Consider the following 21366-nt stretch of genomic DNA (forward strand, 5'->3'; position numbering starts at 1 on the left):
CAAGAGGAGCAATACTGAAACACTAAACTAGACACTGATCTGCTACAAAATGATGATTTAAAGCTAAAAGCCCTGATCTCCTACCTACTTACTTCATTTAAAAACACAGTCATAATGAGATTAGCAATACTTTTTTTTTTTTTTTCCTCACTGACCCAATCAGCAAAAGCAAAAGCAAAAGAGGAAGCTTCAGAACTAACTAAAAAGAAATGCCATTTCAGAAGGTCCTGGGGTGAATCTACAAATCAAACAAGCCCCTCCATCTCCTGTCCCCAATGCAGGATTTCCAGGCCCCTCAAGGTCAAATGGGTGTCAATGACTAGACCCTAACACCACCCTCGATGAAAGCTGCCCTGGTAACATGGATTCATTCTCGAATAACCTAGTGCCTAAGTGATTAATCCTCTCAACACGCACGAAGCCCCTAGACCATTCTAATTATTCATTACTCTTCAGTACTACTTGTTATTGGTGATTGGTTTTGTTCCATTTACATTTCTAGTTTGGGGATTTCAAAAGGTGGGGTTTGGATGAGAAACCCTAAATCCAAATTTCCATATCTGATAAGCTCCTAAAGACATATTTAAAGAAAACCCAGAGATCTTGCTCAGGATTTGGAATACACACGGGAGAATGGGGAGAGGGAGTTGCTCCGTCAATTACACTGCCTGCCCACCCACTTTCTGTGCTCAGAACCCCAGGGATCCATCATGCCTCCTCAAAGGTGAAAGGGGGCAGCTTTCCCACAGCTTGACTGCGTGTCCTTCCGGCTCATGGCCCAGACATACCTGGAGAGGGGGAGGCATCTTTGATGGCTCACAGTGTTCTTCCAACCCAGGTGACCATCAACCCTCGCCCAGGGCAGCTTGACGAACACGCTTCCCTAGGCCTGCATGGCCCAGGAGCAGAAACATGGTCTTCAAGTCAAAATCCCAACTGTCTCCAGGAAGTGCCCAAACTAACATGTGCAGGCCTTACCCGGATCAAACCTGTTCTCTGATGAAGGACTGTTGACCAGAAATAAAGCTGTGAGGCACCACAGCCACGGGGATTCAGTAGCAACTAATTATAACCTTCAAAGCCTTTGAGAAATAGAACCAGAGACACCATAAGGTGCTTTTCCTCTGTCCACTCCAGAAACCTAGTTTCATTTATAAGGCACTGAGCTCCCCAGTTCTCCGGAATCTCAAGTCTGATGAAAGGTTTTAGTTAGCACCTGTTGTTTGTGCTTCTCTTACTTTCCAATGAATGGAAAAACCAATTATCCAAGGCCTGGTAGTGGAATGCATAAACTCTGGAATAGTTCAGCTAGAAAAACAGAAACATCAAGAACCTAAAGATCATTCCACAAATACATTTGCAGATCAGAAGAGGCTGATACAATGAGGTCAAGGAGCTATGGCATGTGTCAGGACATTAACATTTCTAATTATGAGCCCCAGCACTACCATGGTTTGGTAGGAAGGAAGGACTTTCATGCCTAGGCTGAAAAATGGGGGGAAACCACTAATTCATCCACTTGAGAATGTGGGCTGCTGTTCTTAAAGCAAGGCTGTATTCTACATCACTACTTATCATTTACTCTTGTCGTGGTCAAAGTGGGAGTTCTAGTAATTTAAAAATCTTTTAAAGCATCTTTACAAACAGGACTGGACTGAGAAACTGACGTAAAACTTCCTTTCAGGACCGAGAACAGTAGTGATAGGATCAAACTGACAAATACAAATATGGAATCTCTCTGTGTGTGTATGTGTGTGTGTGTGTGTGTGTGTGTGTGTGTGTAATAATTAATTGTACTGATTTAATTTGACCTCAGAGATGGGTGTGTGCCCTCCAAATTTAACAGGGACTCTGTCTATTAGAGCAGAATCAGCACCTTCCAAGTAAGTCCAAATGATTTATGTACTCCTCCCATGTTCTAGTTAAAAATAAATAAATAAACCCACAAAATAAACCAACAAAGAACTTCTGACAACAAACTACCTCCATCGATCCCACAGCATTCGGTACTACCATAGATCCTGGCTCACCATGTGGTGTCTTCAAATGTCCTATCAAATGTTTATACTGTTTGCTACATGATCTAAGCAGTTCTGTGTACTCTTGGCAATTCACCACACTAATGAAAGGTTTAACATATCAGGGAGGATAAATAATTAAGGAATTCAGAAGGGAGACACAGCTGTTCTTCAAAACCAAATTTTCAGAAGAGAAAGGATTAATTTGCAATCACATATGTAACCCCCAATATGATACTGAATTTAAATAGTAGCAGAGAAATACCATGAGACCCTGAGTTCTGCCAATGTACGTAGCCTCTGTTCTGTGTGGTCAGCCCGGTCCATCTGTGGACCTCGCACATGAGCGCAAGTCTGAAGCAGGCAATCTGCAGATGAATAGCCCACTCAATCTCTGGCCCACGATGGTACGTTTCAGGGTATCTCTCGCTTCAGCTTTGTTCTGTGTAAAGTTTGCAAGTATCACCGGACATGTTGAGTAATATTTCATAACAGACACCTTTGGGATCATCATTAAAATGAGATGAGCATCTAGGGATACAATCTAAATGACTAAAAAACTGTCAGATATGTAAATAAGAAGCAATTCTGGCTGAGTGACCTGTTATGAAAGCAGGTAGTGAGTGTCTAACACAGAAAGAGATAGTACATACCTTCTGGAGAATTCATGCATTCCTTTGCAATGATACAAGGCTAATTGAGGCCAACAGGCCAATCGGCAGCCTGCCAGCTCTCCTGTCCTTAGAAAAGGAAGCGTGTGATTTGAACAAGGAGATAAAAGAGGAGAGAAGGGACTAGAAAAGAAAGGGAGGAAGCAGGGTGGTATCTCAGTAGCTTTAGACTTCATTGTCTGTGAAGGGGGACCTGCAGTTCGCTAGATAACTCTAATTCTGAGAAGTGTCCTGACAATATTCTCCTTGAGAAACAAAACAAACCAAGACGCCTCCTCACACTAAAATTCTCAAAACACAACCGTGACAAACACGATCTCAGCTCATCTTGTTCTTCCAAATGACGGAAAGCCATTCTCGGTGTTGAATGAATTCTCTGAAATGTCATGGGCCCATCAGGAAGTTCCTTGGAAACTTTGAAGCCACTCTTGCCCCCGCACTGAGAACAAGAGATAACGGATTTCTCTCCTGGAGAGCCAGTCCTCACCCAAACGGCAGAGACAGAAAATCACGGTGTTCCTTTATAGACTCTTCAGAATGCTGGCTGGGTTTCTACAGACACTTTTCACACTACAAGAACTCTCATTATAAAAATTGTAAAATTAAAGGGAAGTTGCAGATATGCTGCTGGGTCTTCATTACAGAACTGATTAAGACGCAGAGTAAGCAGAAGCTGCAGTAAAATTCATCTTGCACCTCAGGAAAGACCAACCCATGCATCGAGTACCTCCTCTGTGGATTTGAAAGCTTGACTGACCTCAGGCGTTGGGTATGCCTTCATGGCCGTAACTGTTTCTGGCACAGAAGGTCTGGCCAACCACACAAAGTCTAAATTCCACAGTTTCAGTGAATGGCTCTAGAAACCATTTTAACAATTCACCTTGTTCTCTATTACCACTCAGAGAAAAACAAATCAAAACCAAAAACTGGGGTATGGCTGTTGACTTGTGGAGGGTAGAAGAAAGCTTTGCTGCAAGAACTCTTTTATTTGGGGAAAAGCCCACAAGAATCCCAATCTAATGCCTCAGAGACTCATTCATTGCCTTATGTATATGGTTTGCTCACAAAATTCAGACAAGTCGCTTCTTTTACATGCGAATTTGTCCAAGTTTGCTCATACCAGTATGGCACACAAGGGCCAGATCCAAGCACTGCAATGACCTTCCCAGCCTAACTTCTTATATCTGACAAAACTGACTATACAAGCCTGACACTTGGGTCTGTCTGTCTTTCTCCAAACCCTGCTTCCTGATCTAACTACCCCATCAGGATGAAAGCCCTAAGCAGATTGCTTTCTAGAAAGATAAACAATGGCTGGGCTTGTGTGGATCATGAACACTTCGAGATCCTCCTACCCAAGGACACTGTGAGCTGCCTTTTTTTCCCCCTTCTTAGCCTCCACCTATATAGCAGAAGCTATCAGAGGCTGCTGTCCATCCTCCTTAGTAAACTAACCAAATGACCCATTCATATTCATTGGTTGTTCCAACAAATTGATAGAATCATATAATAGGAAACACACAGTATGTGTTTCTGTATGGAACTGGCAAATACCAGGAATTAGTAATGTTTTTTTAAAAAAAATGATAGGCAAGTAATTTCTTTTCCCTTGTAATCTCCAATCAACTTTCAGCAAGTAAGTTTACTCCTAAAAATCACTACCCCTCAAGAACTTCTAAACAGAAAGTTAAGACATTTGTTTGCCAAACCCAAGAGTAGGATTTATCACCATGTGAAAACACAAGAGTGCACCAGTACTCAGCCAAGCCCCACATTCCATAAAACCTTAATAATAAATCTCATTTTTGCCCAACAAATTTGGTTTTTTCAGCTTACTCACTATTGGGCTGCTCTAAAAAAAAAAAAAAAAAAAAAAAAAAAAAAAAAAAGATAGAAAGAAAAAAAAAGATAATACAGAAATGCCTATCCAGCAAGTAAAAGAATTTGTTCCCAGCAGGTGTGAGAACTCTGCCTGCCACCTTCACCTTAAGCAAGTCTTTCAAAGCCTTTACTTGGGCATTTTGCTAAATGAAGAAATCAGATTATACAAAAAGGGAGGGTTGTATAAATTTTCCTTCTCATCTCTGAAAGACTTTTTTTTTTTTTTTTTTTTTTTATTTATTTTTGGGACAGAGAGAGACAGAGCATGAACGGGGGAGGGGCAGAGAGAGAGGGAGACACAGAATCGGAAACAGGCTCCAGGCTCCGAGCCATCAGCCCAGAGCCTGACGCGGGGCTCGAACTCACGGACCGCGAGATCGTGACCTGGCTGAAGTCAGACGCTTAACCGACTGCGCCACCCAGGCGCCCCAAGACTTTTTTTTACTTAGTTCACTCTTTTACTTTTATTACTATCCAGAAAATAAACGTCCAGTTTTGTATGGCTGACTCCTCATCACTGAAGTTCTATCCTCCAAGAGGCATTCCCTGACAACTCTAGCATTTGTCTACCTAACATTTGACCCCCATGAAACTGAGCCCCCTCTCCACAATGCTCACCACACTCACTTTCTATCACATTCCACTGCTTTACTTCCTTCACTGTTGACATGATTACCTATTTGTGGTCTGTCTCCCTCCTCTAGAACATAAGCACCCTGAGAGCAAGTCCATTCCTGTCTATTCCTACTGGTGTCTTCAGCACTGGGGACAGCTCACACAACGGGTTCAGCAAATGTGTTGAATGAATGGAAGAATCAGAGATTCTGAAGGATAAGATTCCAACCAAACATTAAAAGATTAGTCATGGGAGTTATATTCTTTTACTAACCCCATGTTATCACAGAGCAGCAGTGGTCCCAGCCAGGGGCAATTTTGCCTCCCTCCCCCACTCCTCCACCACCACCATCAAAAACCCCAGTCCAAGAGTATTTGGCAGTATTGACAGACATTTTTGATTCTCACAACTGGAGGGTGGGGTGCAACTGGCATCTAATGGGTAGATGCCAAGGATTTTCCCCACCACAAAAGAACAATCTGGTCCAAAATGTCAATAGTGGAGAGGTTGGAAACCTTGTGACAAGAGGTCTGTGTTATTTTCAGTCTTTGTATATAACCCACCTCCTTTTGTAATCTTTCCAATGGGGTCCTGTCTGGGGTATCTCTGACCGAGATGATCAGCAAATTCTCTCCCAGCACAAAGATTTTATGATGCTATGGTTCTAAATGACCTAGGTAGCCTTCAGGTCATAGACCACAAGTTTTTATAGTTTTATTTTTTTCTGATTTGGGTATTTTACTAAAAATTTCTCAAGAAAAATGTATGATTAAGACGAGTGTGGGGTGCCTGGTGGCTCAGTTGATTGAGCGTCCAACTTCAGCTCAGGTCACGATCTCACGGTTTGGGAGTCTGAGCCCCACATCGGGCTCACTGCTGTCAGCCCAGAGCCTGCTTCTGAACCTCTGTCCCCTTCTCTCTCTCCCCCTCCCCAACTCATTCTCTCCCTCTCTCTCTGTCTCTCTCTCGTCAAAAATAAACATTAAAAAAAAAAAAAACTTTAAAAAAAGGTAAGTGACTGGGCCACCTTTCTTTAGTGATAAGGCCCTTGCACTGTTGATGATCCCATGAGCTTTGAGCATAAGGGGTCAATGTCATTAACAGGGTCAAATTCAACACTTAACATGTGGCCTCCAACTAAAATTTCTGTGGAAAACACGATGCACATTTTCTCCTCTTTAATATGTAAAATTATCTTCTTTCAAAGTGATTGGGCCCCAGACTAGTCAAAATCACTCTTCCGAGGACAAGTAATGTGTTCCTTTGGTTCTTATACCCCCAGGGCCCAGCACAGGTCTGGTCCTGATGAGATTTACGGTATGCATGCATGTATACATGCCTACTTCCCAGGAGAAGATTCGCCGGTGGTACCAACCGATAGCCAAACTTTTAACAACCTAAGCAATTCCAGAGAACCTTCCATGACCAAAAGAACAAAACTTCACGCAATACAATACTTCTCCTCCACTCCAACTCATGCATGAAACTCAAGAAGCCACATCATGATAATTAGCTGCCTACTGGAGGGGCGCCTGGGTGGCTCAGTCGGTTGAGCGTCCGACTTCAGCTCAGGTCACGATCTCACGGTTCGTGAGTTCGAGCCCCGCGTCAGGCTCTGGGCTGATGGCTCAGAGCCTGGAGCCTGCTTCCGATTCTGTGTCTCCCTCTCTCTCTGCCCCTCCCCCATTCATGCTCTGTCTCTCTCTGTCTCAAAAATAAATAAACATTAAAAAAAAACAACAAAACAAACAAACAAACAAACAAAAAAAACAAAAAACAAAAAATTAGCTGCCTACTGGGGTACAAGGATTTCTAAGTCTTCCCTTATCCCTGATTTGAGTAAGTGACCATCATTCTTTTCCTCATCATCCATAGGGAAAGTGCTCTGGCTGCATCATTCCACCCATATAATTATAACACTGTTAAGCTCCGCTGAACTGATGTGACACTTGGCATCATCACCTGGGGCTATTCTTGAGACTACTTGGTTGCCTTCCCTCCACAAAAAAAAAAAAAAAAAACTTTTAATTCTTGTTTGCAAAGATTCTAGAAAGCCTGAGGAAAAATTCTCCCCTATAGCTCAAAACTATATAAACATTTTCAGTGGAGGGAAGTATAACAAAATTAGGTAGGAGCAGAATTTCCTCTCCTTTGTTTCCCTGAAAATATTGAAACAATATATTACTCGTGCCTTCCTTAAGTCAAATTGAAGAATTCACTCTAAGAAGTTAATAACCTCGGGGCGCCTGGGTGGCTCAGTCGGTTGAGCGCCGACTTCGGCTCAGGTCACGATCTCGCGGTCCGTGAGTTCGAGCCCCGCATCGGGCCCCTGTGCTGACAGCTCAGAGCCCGGAGCCTGTTTCGGATTCTGTGTCTCCCTCTCTCTGACCCTCCCCCATTCATGCTCTGTCTCTCTCTGTCTCAAAAATAAATAAACGTTAAAAAAAAAAAAAAAATTAAAAAAAAAAAAAAAAAAAAAAAGAAGTTAATAACCTCTAGGCTCATAATGTCCACTAGAGAGGGGATCTTAAAGAACAGATAGTTCAACTTGGTCCAATGTCTTCACTTTTTAGATAGGGAAACTAAGATCTCACAAAAAATAATCTGCACAAGGCTTATAAAACACAAATTCTCGGAAGCCAGAAAAAAAAAATACATCTTTTGAATTCCATCATTTGAAAGTTTGAGTAAAGGCACTCTATAAATGTTACTCAGTTTGTTAATAGCTATTCACACTTAAAGTCCATGCCATGCCCCATATATTCTCACTAACAAGAGCTTTCATTCACTGGGAAGGCAGTCTCCAGAATAACCTCCAGTGTTTCCTCTGTTCTGAATTCTACACTCAGGAGAGTAACTGAAAAGGTGCAAAATCCATAGTCTGCAGTTTGACTGTTCAAAGACCTTCTTAGGCATGCAAACAGTGTGTTCCTACTTTGGAAACACATTTGGAAGACCGAAAGTTGCTGACAAAGGTATACACAGAAGAACAAGAGCTATAACACTGAATTATCTTTCTTCAGAATCCAACCTCATGGAATCAGAACAAGGTTACGTAGTAGCTTTATGCCTGCCAAATCTACCCCATGAGGAACATCGTCTTGTTTCTTATGGAAAATGTGCACTGCCAACAAAGTCACTGAAGAGGCTGGCTGAATGAGTCTTAAGGGTATCTGGAAATATCAGGGTCAGTTCTTTTAAAATGGGAAGGAGAAGAACAGTCAGTCCGACAAATGGCTGGCAAGGAAGCCAGTCTTCTCATAGCACATCTAGTGGTGGCTCGGACCAATAATTCCAGAACATTGTTGATACCAGATTTTACTTCAAGTTATATATTATATTCTGAAACCAGCCACAACGTGGAATATTTTACCACATTTACATATATACGTATGCACGTATTTGTCATCTATTTATCTATATTCCTAGTAGACATCTATACTCCTGTATTGGATATTAAAAAAGCTAATGTAGGGGCCCCTGGGTGGCTCAGTCGGTTGGGCGGCCGACTTCAGCTCAGGTCATGATCTCACGGTCCGTGAGTTTGAGCCCCGCATCGGGCTCTGTGCTGACAGCTCAGAGCCTGGAGCCTGTTTCGGATTCTGTGTCTCCCTCTCTCTGACCCTCCCCCATTCATGCTCTGTCTCTCTCTGTCTCAAAAATAAATAAACGTTTAAAAAAAAAATTAAAAAAAAAAAAAGCTAATGTATCAGAAAGGCTGGGAATCATCTTTAACTTTTTAAATATTCTCCATAAAGTGTCTCGTACAAAAGGTCGCTTATTGTAATGAAGAGAATGGCTTAGAGATCAAGAAGAAACTGAGGTCTCTAAGTTTTTTCATGATTTCCTTTCAATACTGTTACACACATTTTGAAGGTCCAAGTAATTCCCATTACTTAGGACAATGATTCTCAAAGTGGGGTTCCTAGACCCAGCCCAGCCTCAGCATCACCAAAGAACTTGTTAGAAATGCAAGTTTTCACACTCCTCTCCAGACTTAATGTGTCAGAAACTCTGGGGGTGGCCCAGCAATCTGTATTTTAATAAGCCCTCGGGGTGATTCTGAGGCTCACTCAAGTCTTAAGATTAAGCTCAAATCCTTCTTCCTGTATGAAACCATCCCTGAGACCAACTCTACAATGGTCCTTCTCCAATGGACGGGGAACCTTACTAATAAATGCCGTTGATTGAATGAATACAATAATAGCTATAGAGTCTTCCAAGAGCCTAAGAGAGGACCAATGTTTACAAATATTTCACTTCTTTTTTGGCAATTAGTGGGAAAAGACTAAGTTGAGGAATCCAGCATCAGAAGCTATTAAGGGCACATTAAGAGGCAGAGTTCCTGTCTTTGAAACAGTGAATATTGTGGCCAATACAATGCTCAGACTGATGTTCATCTCCCTTAAAAACTTCTGAACAGTTCATGACATGATGTCCTTGATATTTGTAGAGAGGGATGTGGCGATCCACAAAGGAAAAAATTGTGGAGTACTTTATCCAGAAAATACTAAGAGCTCAGTAAATCCTCAAAACCCTAGACTCTTCCATGATAGGAGGCTTTGGGGATAAACAAAATCTTATTGGGAAACACCTCCAAACTTGGAGTGGTTATTTGATTTCGCACTAAAGCTAGAGTACAGGGCTAAATCTGCAGTAAGAATCAACATCTGAAAACATAGATGTGTTTGGAAATCCCTCAAAGGAAGGATGTGTGCTTTAAGCTAACCAAGGGACTCCCAGAAAAAAATGGTGGCTAATTGTGTCAAATTGCAAACAAAGGCTTGGCTGAAGGGAAAAAAAGAGGACAACATAAACAAAGGAAAAAAAAAATTTTGGCAACACCAAAATGACAGATCAATGGGGCCCTCAAATCAAAAGCAGGACTTAAAGCTTAGATTCATAGAATTCAGAGATAAAATTTACCAACTGTGTCTTGCCCAGGAACCTAACCAGAGGACCACAGTAGACTACTCAAGGGGGTATAGAAGTTAAAACGACCCATCAAGACCTAAACTCAGGCTCTGAACACAGAATTCAGCAGGACTTAAGGAGAAAATTTAAAGAGATATTACCTTTCCTACTTGGGGGCCAAGAGCAGGTTCAGACAGTTATGTTCCAATCAGAGATAAATTAGAAAAAAATGAGCTGAGGTTTAAAAAGAGAGAGAGAGAGAGAGAGAGAGAGAGAGAGAGAAACAGTATGGAAAAGACCAATGAATAATCTATTTTGAAAGAACAGGGCACAGATGAAAATTACACACAACAATTAACAGAGATACTATAAAAGAAGAGATCAAAGATAAGATGATAAGACATCAGAATGAGATGAAAGAGGAGCTGGCAATTGAAGAAAGAAACTGACAACAAAAATAGTATCATTGAAGAACCAATAAATATATTAAAGTAGTAACAGACAAATCCACAAACCAAAAACAAAGTTGATGATGTGGAAAACAGTCTTCAAAAACCTACACAAAGCACAGAGAAAAAGGACAAGTAGATGAAAGCAGGTAGAGAAGATGACAGATAAGAAGGTTTGAAAACAGAGATCCAACATACAGATAAAAGGTATTCTAGAAGTAGACAGCAAAACAAAACAGAGCAAAACAACATACACTCGAATCTGTGATAGAAAATAATTTTGTTGAAATAAAGAAATATCTGTGGTTTGGGGAAAATGTAACAGAGAATCATCAAAATTGAGACATCCTGGTAGTTACAGAATTCCAAAGATAAACAATGAAAGCTATAAAATCAAGATATTTTAATATTGGTCAATTATACGGGGGAAAGTCTGGACTTTGTGACAGGAACATTCAATGACAGAGAAGTGAAGGGATGTCTACAGAGGCTTGATTGAGAAAGAGAGAGGAGCATGTTGAGTAAGTAACTTTGCAACCATGTTTAAAAGTAGTAAGAAAGCATTTTCAATCAGCAGTCAAGGAATGCAGCACTTACTAATAACTCTCCTTCAGTATCTACTCAGTGATGGAAGATATCCAACCAAGAGAAAATTCAAAATTGAAATCTCAAGAATATGGAATGTAGAGGTAAACAGAGGATGTGAGCACTGAGTCCTCTTACATCCAGAACTAAGACTGAGTAATTAATAATAATTGCAAAACAAGATTATAATCCCTTCAATGCAATAACTATAATAACAATAAATTATTCCATAGAATAACAATAAAATTAAATAGAATTGGGAAAAATCCTTTTTAAAAAATGTTTTTAATGTTTATTTATTTTTGAGAAAGGGAGAGAGAGAGAGAGAGAGAGAGAGCGAGCACCAGGGAGGGGCAGGTAGAGGGGGACACAGAATCCAAAACAGGCTCCAGGCTCCGAGCTGTCAGCATAGAGCCTGACACAGGGCTTGAACCCACAGTCTGTGAGATCATGACCTGAGCTGAAGTCGGAGGCTTAACCAACTGAGCCAGGGAAATAAAATCCTCAAGGATAATAGCGGAAACAAAGAGGAAGACATTAGAGGATACATATAAGTGGAAGAATATCCTCAACTTTCATAGTAGAACATATAAAAATACTCGATATTGCTTCCTTCTGAAGATAATAAATCTCCCAGTAAAGATATAAAGCACATTAAAATTAAAAATTTAATTAGTGGGGCGCCTGGGTGGCTCAGTCGGTTAAGTGGCCGACTTCGGCTCAGGTCATGATCTTGCGGTCCGTGAGTTCGAGCCCCGCGTCGGGCTCTGTGCTGACAGCTCAGAGCCTGGAGCCTGTTTCAGATTCTGTGTCTCCCTCTCTCTGACCCTCCCCTGTTCATGCTCTGTCTGTCTCTCCCTGTCTCAAAAATAAATAAAACGTTAAAAAAAAATTTTTTTTTTAAATTTAATTAGTAATAAAAATACAGACTATATAGATTTTAATTTTCTATATTAAAGTAAGAAAATGCTTTCTTACTACTTTTAAACATGGTTGCAAAGTTAGTTGGGAACTTACTCAAAGAGTTGGGAACTTAATCAAAGAGAACACAGACCATGTAGTAAAAGACAGAAGTCAAAAGAAATGGCACAGAAATATACTAGTAATTAAATTAACTAGAATCAAGTGTATATGTTATAGCAATAAGAGCAAGCTGGACAAATCCTCCTATGGAAAATATCCCGAGTAGATTAAAAAACAAACTCGTATTCCACTTGGTCTATAAGAGACACATAAACTAAAAAAGACAAAAAAGTTTGAAAGTAGTAATGATGTAAAAGACACATCAAGAAAAGGAAAAGTAGAGATCATGATAAATATTATTCAAAGTTAAACTCACAAAAAAGCTTTTAAGCCTATCTTTAATTTTTACAGAAATTAAGGGTAAGAAGGAGAAAATATTCTCAGTAACGGAAAATAAATAATCATTGCAAAAAGAAAAACACTTAATAATGTAAAAAAGTACAATCCACCATGAAGATTTATCATGAACATTTACACTCCCTAACATCACCAAATAAATAAAGAAAATGGCAACAAATAAGAAGGAATAGGCATATGCACTTAATAGATTAAATGAAGAAAGACAACTAAGAAGAGAATTAATTGAATTAAGTTCAGAGACACATTCCAAAGTCTATATCCTGGACACAGAAAACACATTTTCATTTCAAGCAACTGTGGGGCATTACAAAGATTTTCAAACACCCATGGAGGTTTACAAGAGACTATCATGTCAGAATTAGGAGATAATAAATGACAAACAGAAAAAAAGTCCATCACTTCTACTTACAATGCAATAAAACTGGGAGAGGGTGGAAGGACAAAAACTTCCAAACACACTTGGAAAATTCTTTTTAACATTCTCCTAAACAACTTCCGGATTAACCAGAAATAAAAACTCAACTACAGAATGTGACTTTAAAAATGTTATGTATATAAAATATGGAATTTGGTAAAAGCTGTACTTAGAGGACATTTCATAGTTCTATAAAAATTGTGAATCAAGAAATAATAATTCTTATAAGAACCAAGAAATAGTACTAAATGAATTAAACATCCAATGCAAGTAAAAAAAAGAAGGAAGAAAAGTAGAAAAAAAATGATTTAATTAAGATAAAGATAGAAAACCAAGAATTAAATTTTAAAAAACAATAAAACTGACCATATAACCACAATTTTTAAAAATCTAATACTGTTGGGGCACCTGGGTGGCTCAGTCGGTTAAGTGTCTGACTCTTGATTTCAGCTCAGATCATGATCTCATGATTCATGGGATGGAGCCCTGACAGCAGGGAGCCTCTCTCTGCCCCTGCCCCATGCACAGTCCCCCCCCACCCCCCTCAAAATAAATAAGCTTAAAAATTTTAATCTTGTATAAAATTAAAACTTCTAGCTAGCCTAATAAGAAAAAAGGTGTGTGGGGGGTGGGTGAGGCACAAATACAGAGAATTAAGGATAAGAAGCAGAAAATATTCACAAATGTAAATGAAAATAAAGAAATTACTCTATACAACTCATAGTAATACTTGCAAACCTAAGTGCAACGGATGATTGTCTAGAAACATGTATTACCAAAATTAATCCAAGAAGAAACCATACGAATGGAAGACTAGGAAAGAGACAAAGAACAAGCCCAATCACAAGAGAGCCTTCAAAGAATCATTAAATCAGGTATTTTTGAAACTGGTTCAAAGCCTAGAGTCTTAAGAGTTTCATCAATGTATTTCCACAGCTAGTGTTAACACAAATAGCAAAGCTTGCTTAAAAACAATAATTATAATCATAATACAAGCAACCAATACACAGATAAATATTGAGGCAAGAATTCAGATAAAATCCAAGTGCACATTAAAGAATACTACTCCATGATCAAGTGGGATTCACTGCAGGAAGGCAGTATTTCAATACCAGAAAATCTATACTCTCCTACATTAAGAAGTCAAAGGAGAAAAAATAATGTGATCAATACAGAGCATACTAGACAGCATTTGATGAAATTCAGGATCCACTTCTAATAAAAATGGGTTAATAAGATAACACACACACACACACACACACACACACACACACCCCTCAGCTTCATGCTTAATGATAAAACATTAGAAGAATTTGAGTTAAAAACCAGACAAGGATTATCACAATTACAGAGCATGGTTGTGAAAATGCTAGCCAATGCATTTGTACACGAAAATAAAGTAAAATAACACTTGGAAAAGAGGAGATAGTTTCCAAAATTTATAAAAAAGGTAAAGGACCTGGATGTGGGCCCAGGTGAATAACACTATAACTTTCTACTTAATAGTTTAAAACTTTTTCAACAAGACTTTATTACTTGAACATTTAAAACACTCATCAAATGGAAAGCACTGTAGTGATTTGGCAGGATACTGGTTATCAATGGCTTTATTAGAGCTCACCTTACTAAAGATGTTAACTCTCCTGCCAACCCTGGCATTCCTTTTTCTCCCTTGTTTGGGACTCTTTAGTAACCCCTTAAATCAGTAATCTTAGGGGCACCTGGGTGGCTCAGTCGACTCAGTGTCCAAATTCAGCTCAGGTCATGATCTCACAATTTGTGAGTTCAAACCCCACATCAGGCTCACTGCTGTCAGTGTGGATGGAGCCTGCTTGGGATCCTCTCTCTCTCTCTCTCTCTCTCTCTCTCTCTCTCTCTCTTTCTCTCTGCTCGTCCCCCACTTGCTCTCTCACTCTCTCTCTCACACACAAAAATAAACATTTTTTAAAAAATCAGTCATCTCAGATGAGCCATATCTGGTGATTTCAGGAATTCCCATCTTAAAGTCATGAAGATAATTTTTAATTGATTATATCCACATAAATTAAATTTCAAGCAACAAATTGCTCTACCTACACACTGAAAAATCTTTCAGTTCTGTGAAAAGAAAAATTACCCTTCATCTCCTTTAAGGAATTTAAGGTGAAAGGAAGACTGTGACAATGAACTCCTGAAATCAAAGTATGAAGCCCAACTCATTGTCTTTCCCTCATAACCACATGGAAAAAAATCTCAACATTGGTCTAAATCAGTGTTTTCTCTCAACTTCTCCTTGACCTCAGATTGACGTCCCTATAAATTCTTGGTTTCAATTCTACCCAGCAGCCTGATGTTTACCTGCCTTCTGTTCTTCACTATGTCTGACAAGAAAAAGAAGTTTCCATCTTCTGTCTGCCTTTCCCTTCCTCATCCCAAGAGGGGGACCCATCCTATCCCTCTTCCCTTGCCACAGTGGAAGACGTGCTCCCACTCTTCATATGCCAGGCTGATTCCTCAACTTGGGCCCCTGATCCAGTCCTCTCCTGCCTCATCAGAGAGCCCACCTGATCTGGATTTTCAATTTCTCTCTGAATATTAGCCAAGTCACTCCCATCTTAAAACTCACTTTCATCCAAGAGGAAAACCTACTCACACATACACAGATACATACAAGCACACCCACTCAACCCATGTCCCTCTGGCCTCTCTTCTTCCCTGGGGAAACAATACAGTTACAGTCCAAAATGCCTGGGGCTGAATCCCAATTCAATGATTTAGTAGCTATGTGAATCCTTGATGAATTACTTAAACTCTCCAAACCTCTGGGGCACCTTCGTGGCTCAGTTGGTTAAGCGTCTGACTCTTGATTTTGGTTCAGGTCATGATCTCAGGGTTTGTGAGATGGAGCCCTACATCGGGCTCTGCACTGAGCATGGAGTCTGCTTGGGATTCTTTTTCTGCCCCTCCCAGGCTCACGTGTGCTCACTCTCTCTCTTTCTCAAAATAAATAAACACTTGGGGTGCCTGGGTGGCGCAGTCGGTTAAGCGTCCGACTTCAGCTCAGGTCATGATCTCGCGGTCCGTGAGTTCGAGCCCCGCGTCGGGCTCTGGGGTGATGGCTCAGAGCCTGGAGCCTGCTTCCGATTCTGTGTCTCCCTCTCTCTGCCCCTCCCCCGTTCATGCTCTGTCTCTCTCTGTCTCAAAAATAAATAAACGTTAAAAAAAATTTTTTTAATAATAAATAAATAAATAAATAAATAAACACTTAAAAAATGAATAAATAAACTCTGCAAACCTCCATTTCCTCATCCATACAAGGAAATCCACAGCTCACAGGGTTGTTGTGTGCAATAATCTAGACAATGAACATAAAGCATTTGATATAGTTTCTGACATATATGATGGTGCAATTATAACTGCCATTACTACCATGAATCCCCCTTTTCACAGACAAACTGTTTTCCTGCTCCTTCTCCTTCAGTCCTCTACATCTGGCATTTATTTATTTTTATTTTTATTTTTTAATCTTCATTTTTGAGAAAGAGAGTACAAGTGGAGGAGGAAGAGAGAGAGTGGGAGACACAGAATCTGAAGCAGGCTCCAGGCTCTGAGCTGTCAGCACAGAGCCCAACGTGGGGCTCAAACTCACAAACTGCGAGATCACGACCTGAGCTGAAGTCAGAGGCTTAACCAGCTGAGCCACCCAGGCGCCCCTAAGTCTGGCATTTATAAGTAGCATTCTACTAAAACAAATTCCCTATGGTCAGGAACAACCACCTTAGGGCCAATGAGAGGATACTTTTTATCAAACTGAATCATTACTTCCACACCATTCTCCACCAGAGCCATGCTCCCCTTTAAGTAACTCTCTTCCCTGGACACCTAAGACTCTCTCCACCCTGAGCCCCTTTCCCAGCACCACCAGTTTACATTCATCCCTCAGTCTCAGGTCAGCCCAGGGTTTCTCAACCTTGGTACCATAGGCATTCAGGGCCCAGATTATTGATTGGTTTGGGTGGGGACTGTCCTGGGCAATACAAAATGTTTGGCAGCACCCTGGCCTCTACTTACTAGATACCAGTAATGTCTCCATCCTCTACCCCCAACAACTCCAGTAGCAAAAACCAACAGTGTTTTCCACTGGCTGAAAAATCATCTCCAGTTGAGAAACCCTTTCTCTAGAAAGCCCTGCCTGGCACTTCAGGCCTGGGGTCAGTCCCTTTCTAGATGTCCCTAAATCTCTCAAGCATTTTCCACAGAGTACCACCTGCTTAATTTCCTGTCTTCCCACACCATACTATGAGTTCCTTGAAAGCTAGGACTATGTATGTTTCAACCCAAGCCTTGGCCAATGACTGGAACCTACATGCTCTCCTTCCTTTACTTGGAAGCAAATTTATTATGAGACATACTTTAACACAGATTTTCAAGGGGAAAAAAAATCCATGCATACTAAATATAAACTTTAATTGTAACAAATGCATCCTTTTTGAGAATTATAAAGGTGGAGAAAAGTGTGTCTTAGTACCCAGGAATAAGGAATCAAGCTGGGCTGGTGGGCTGTGTGCATGTACATTTGTGTGTACATGTGTGGAGGGGTGTGCTGACAGAGAAGTGGAGATTAGAAATAGAGATTTCAGCCTCAGCCCCATGTGGCCTTGAGCTAGGGGCCTTGTGGCTGGAAGCCATCCTAAGGGAGATCAGCAGGACCCTCTGCTGGCCTCTTTCCCTCTGTATTCTCAAGCACAAGGCATCTCCTTCCTTATCTCAATGCTGTCCTTGTCTTAAGACTTCCCAGCTGATCTGGAGGGTTTTTTTTAACTTAATGATATGTTTCTACCTTCATCCTCCTTTTCTCATATCCTTGTGTACATGACCATGCTCCTTATACTGTTCCTGCCTCTGGCAATGAAATTTCAGACAAAGTAGAGTGTCCTTACAAAATACCATAAAACATTACTGCATTCCAGAAGACTGGTGTATTTGGGGGGATGAGAAATGTCAGGATTGAAAAGAAATAACTGGTCTCCCCAGACAGTTTATTTCTCCAGAATAACTAAAAAAAAAAAGTCTTTAAAGACCCACATATGAAAGTAGAATGAGGTCACTGATGGCCAAGGTTCAACACAACATGGGCAAAGCTCTTGTCACCAAAGCTAAGAACCCCAGGCATCCAACTCTTTTGCCCACATTATAAAACCTGTAGTTCTCCTTAAGGAATTTTTAGGGGAAGTGTTCCTTAACATTTCAGATAAATGAAAAAATAAGTTGCAAAACAATGCATCGTCTATTGCTATTTAAATGACAATGGTAGTAACATGCTAGGATATAAACATAGGAAAAGAGAGGATATATGTCCCAAACCCCTAACAGAAGTTTTCTCTGTGGGTGGGGTTAAAAAGAACTTTCACTTTCTCTGAATTCCAAACTTCTATAATGTTTGTGTATGTTTTGGTTATTACAAGCTGGAAATTCTTTTTAAGGTTTAAGTGTTTTCAGAGAAATAAGTAAACAAACTAAACAGTCTCTCAGTTCCAACAAGTCAGCCCACATTTTAGGGAAAGGGTGGGTGTGTGGTCACTTTGGTGTTTAAATACTTAATATGTGTCCACACAATAACGTGGGCACGTGAACAAAAGGGGTAGAGCCAAGATGAACCAAGGAACACTAACTGCCAATCAGCAAATAGACGAAACATCAGTGCTTTGCTAGCTCTCTTCACAGACTTCAGACAGGAGCAGAGGTGTCCCACGTGATTTGAAAAAGCAAAGTTTAGCAGAAACACATAACTGGACACAAACCTGAATCAATCGGTTGACCCCACCGACTGGCCATTCCATCTAATGTCTCGTTTTATTCCGACAGTCCCTATGGAGGACAATGATTCCTCCCTGAATCTACCCCCAAATAGGTAGAAACACCTTAAATATCCCTCCAGGAAATATTAGAAGCAATATAATCCATTACCCCCTGGAGATATATGGGCCACCACTCATGACCATCTCATCCCACAGCTGAGATAAGGTGGGAAATCTGAGACTCGGTGAGGTCAAGTTTGGCTTAGAAGTGTCTTGTCACTGCCAAGGGCCATTTCATCACACATCTAAACTAGTGATGAGGGAGTCATTGACCTGGTGTTCCCTGACCTCATTGAAAAGAAAAATCATTTTCAGTTAAGCCAAAAACACATATTTATTGATCAGCTACCATGTGCCAATACCATCCATTTATTGAACATGAGAGTGCCTGCTAGGTAGCTGTTATGGTTCTAGACATGACACAAAAACAAGAAACAGGGAGACCTGGGGTGGGGAGGTACCATGGACAGGTAAAAGGCATGGTTTTTCTCACAGAGGTTAAAATAAAATTGGGATAAGACTAAAAATTTTAAAAACCTAGAGAATGAAGAATTCTCAATACTCTACAACGAAGTATGGATTGTTATGGTACAGTTTCCAAGTACAGAGATGTTTAGAACTGGGAGAGCAGAGGACACAGTGAGTCCAGGGGTTTGATAATGAGTGTTCTCAAAACTAGCCAATGTGGTCAGTAGAACTAGCATAGGTTTTATCAAAGAGATATAATAGGACCTCACCCTAGCAGCCAGGATCTAGCTTTATCACCTACCACTTGACCTTAGTAAAGGTACAGAACTGCTTCCTCACCTGTATAAGGGGACTAAAAATATCCATCCATCTTCTAGGGATTAAAAATATGGGGCTAAAAATATCCATCTCCCAGGGATTAAACAGATAACATCTACAGAGTCTCAAATGTCAGATTCTTCCCTCCCTCCCTCCATTGGGAGAACAACAGGGAACTCTTACCATCCTTAATCAGGGGAATGTGATATAATGAAAGCTGTGTCCTCTCAAGATTATTTTGGCAGCACTATGAAGGACTTCTTAGGCCGGGAGGGGAAGACGGGAGGGTGGTAAGACACAAGCTGCTAAGGCAGCTGCTGAGATGGTCCAGGGATGAGATAAAGCAGGTCTGGGCTGGGAAGAGGCACCGGAGGTGAAGAAGAGGGGGTCAAACCTAAACAAATATTTAGAAGGGAAAAAAGGACAGCAGCTAACCCTCTCTCTGTGAACTCTAATAACCAGTTCACCACTTCCTGACCCATCTGGAGTAACAATGCGATGTGGTCCAAGCTCAATTTTTTTTTAACGTATGTCAAGAACAGTCAGTTCTTCAGTGATAGATGGAAAATTATATTCCGAACTGTATTTTATTTTTTTAAATTGTTTTTAATGTTTATTTTTCAGGGAGGGCAAGCATGCGCATGAGTGGCGGAGGGGCAGAGAGAGAGGGCGACAGAAGATCCGAAGTGGGCTCTGTGTTGACCGATGCGGGGCTCCAACTCACAAGGCATGAGATCGTGACCTGGGCCCAAGTCAGGTGCTTAACCAACTGAGCCACCCAGGGACCCCTTAACTGTATTTTAAAATGAACAGTGCCAGTGAAAGTGTAGAACATCACCCAAGAATTTTAAGAAGTAAGGGTCCTTAGGTTGGAATATTTTAGCCAGATGGTACTCAGAGATGCTGCACCAAGCTGTGATAACGGCGTTCTTATACATTTTCTATCTAACTAGATGGCAAGGAAATTACCTAGACCAGAAATATACTGCAGGCCACATATGTAAATTGAATACTTTTAATGGCCAGACACAGATGTAATTAGTTTCAATAATATATTCTATTTAGCTTAATATAGCCAAAACTATTATTTCCACAAGTAACCAACATAAACAGATGTTAATGAGATATTTTACATTCTTTCTTAATCTATGAAGTCTCAAAATTCAATATATTTTAGACTTACAGCAAAATCTCCATTCGGACGAGGCATTTTTCAAATGCTCAGCAGTCACATGTGGCTCAGTAGTCACATGTGTCTACTACATAGACAATCTTCAAGTACTTTAACAAAGTACTTATTTTCAATAGAGTTTTCACTGGAACTCACCTTGATGTAGTCCCCTACTGCAGCTGAACATCTGGAGAGATTAAAAATGCTAACCTAATCACATCTGTTCCCTGGCTTACAGCCCTGCAGTATCTTTACATTTTCCTTAAGATAAAGATGAACCAGTGATGGATCCCTTCCATTCAAAAAGGAAGGAGTCATATTATGTTTTATGGCTTATTGAAATAATATCTTGGTAGCTTATTTCTGTAATAATAGAGATACAAAGGTCTTCCTCAGATCACAATTTCTTTACCTACGCTGTTAAACTGGTTGTTTTCATCATGCGCCAACCCCAGAGATGATCCAGCTGAAAAACACCTTAGGCCAACAAGGGCTATTTTGAACCTGGCACACGGCCTGCCTAGCAGTACCCAGCCCGGCAGTTAAGAGCACAGGCCTGGAGCCCACTTGCCCGAGTGAGTTTGAGTCCAGGCTCAAAACGGTAGTACAATTTCATAGAATTACAGTAAGGATTGGATGA

General features: G+C 40.5%; 1 protein-coding gene across 10 annotated transcripts in view; it reads right to left on the reverse strand.

Annotated features, from left to right (window-relative positions):
• The window catches only part of ZNF462 (zinc finger protein 462), a 141590-nt gene that overhangs the window by 85582 nt on the left and 34642 nt on the right, over window positions 1–21366 (reverse strand). Inside the window, exon 1 of one of the 10 annotated variants that reach the window (XM_058694658.1) lies at window positions 2672–3572. The exons of the other annotated variants lie outside the window; for them this stretch is intronic. The gene's annotated coding sequence lies outside the window, so the exon portion shown is untranslated. Of the gene's footprint in view, window positions 1–2671; window positions 3573–21366 lie in introns of those variants that run through there. 10 annotated transcript variants of the gene reach the window in all.

Source organism: Neofelis nebulosa, chromosome 12 (genome assembly GCF_028018385.1).
Source record: "Neofelis nebulosa isolate mNeoNeb1 chromosome 12, mNeoNeb1.pri, whole genome shotgun sequence".
NCBI classification, from domain to species: domain Eukaryota; kingdom Metazoa; phylum Chordata; class Mammalia; order Carnivora; family Felidae; genus Neofelis; species Neofelis nebulosa.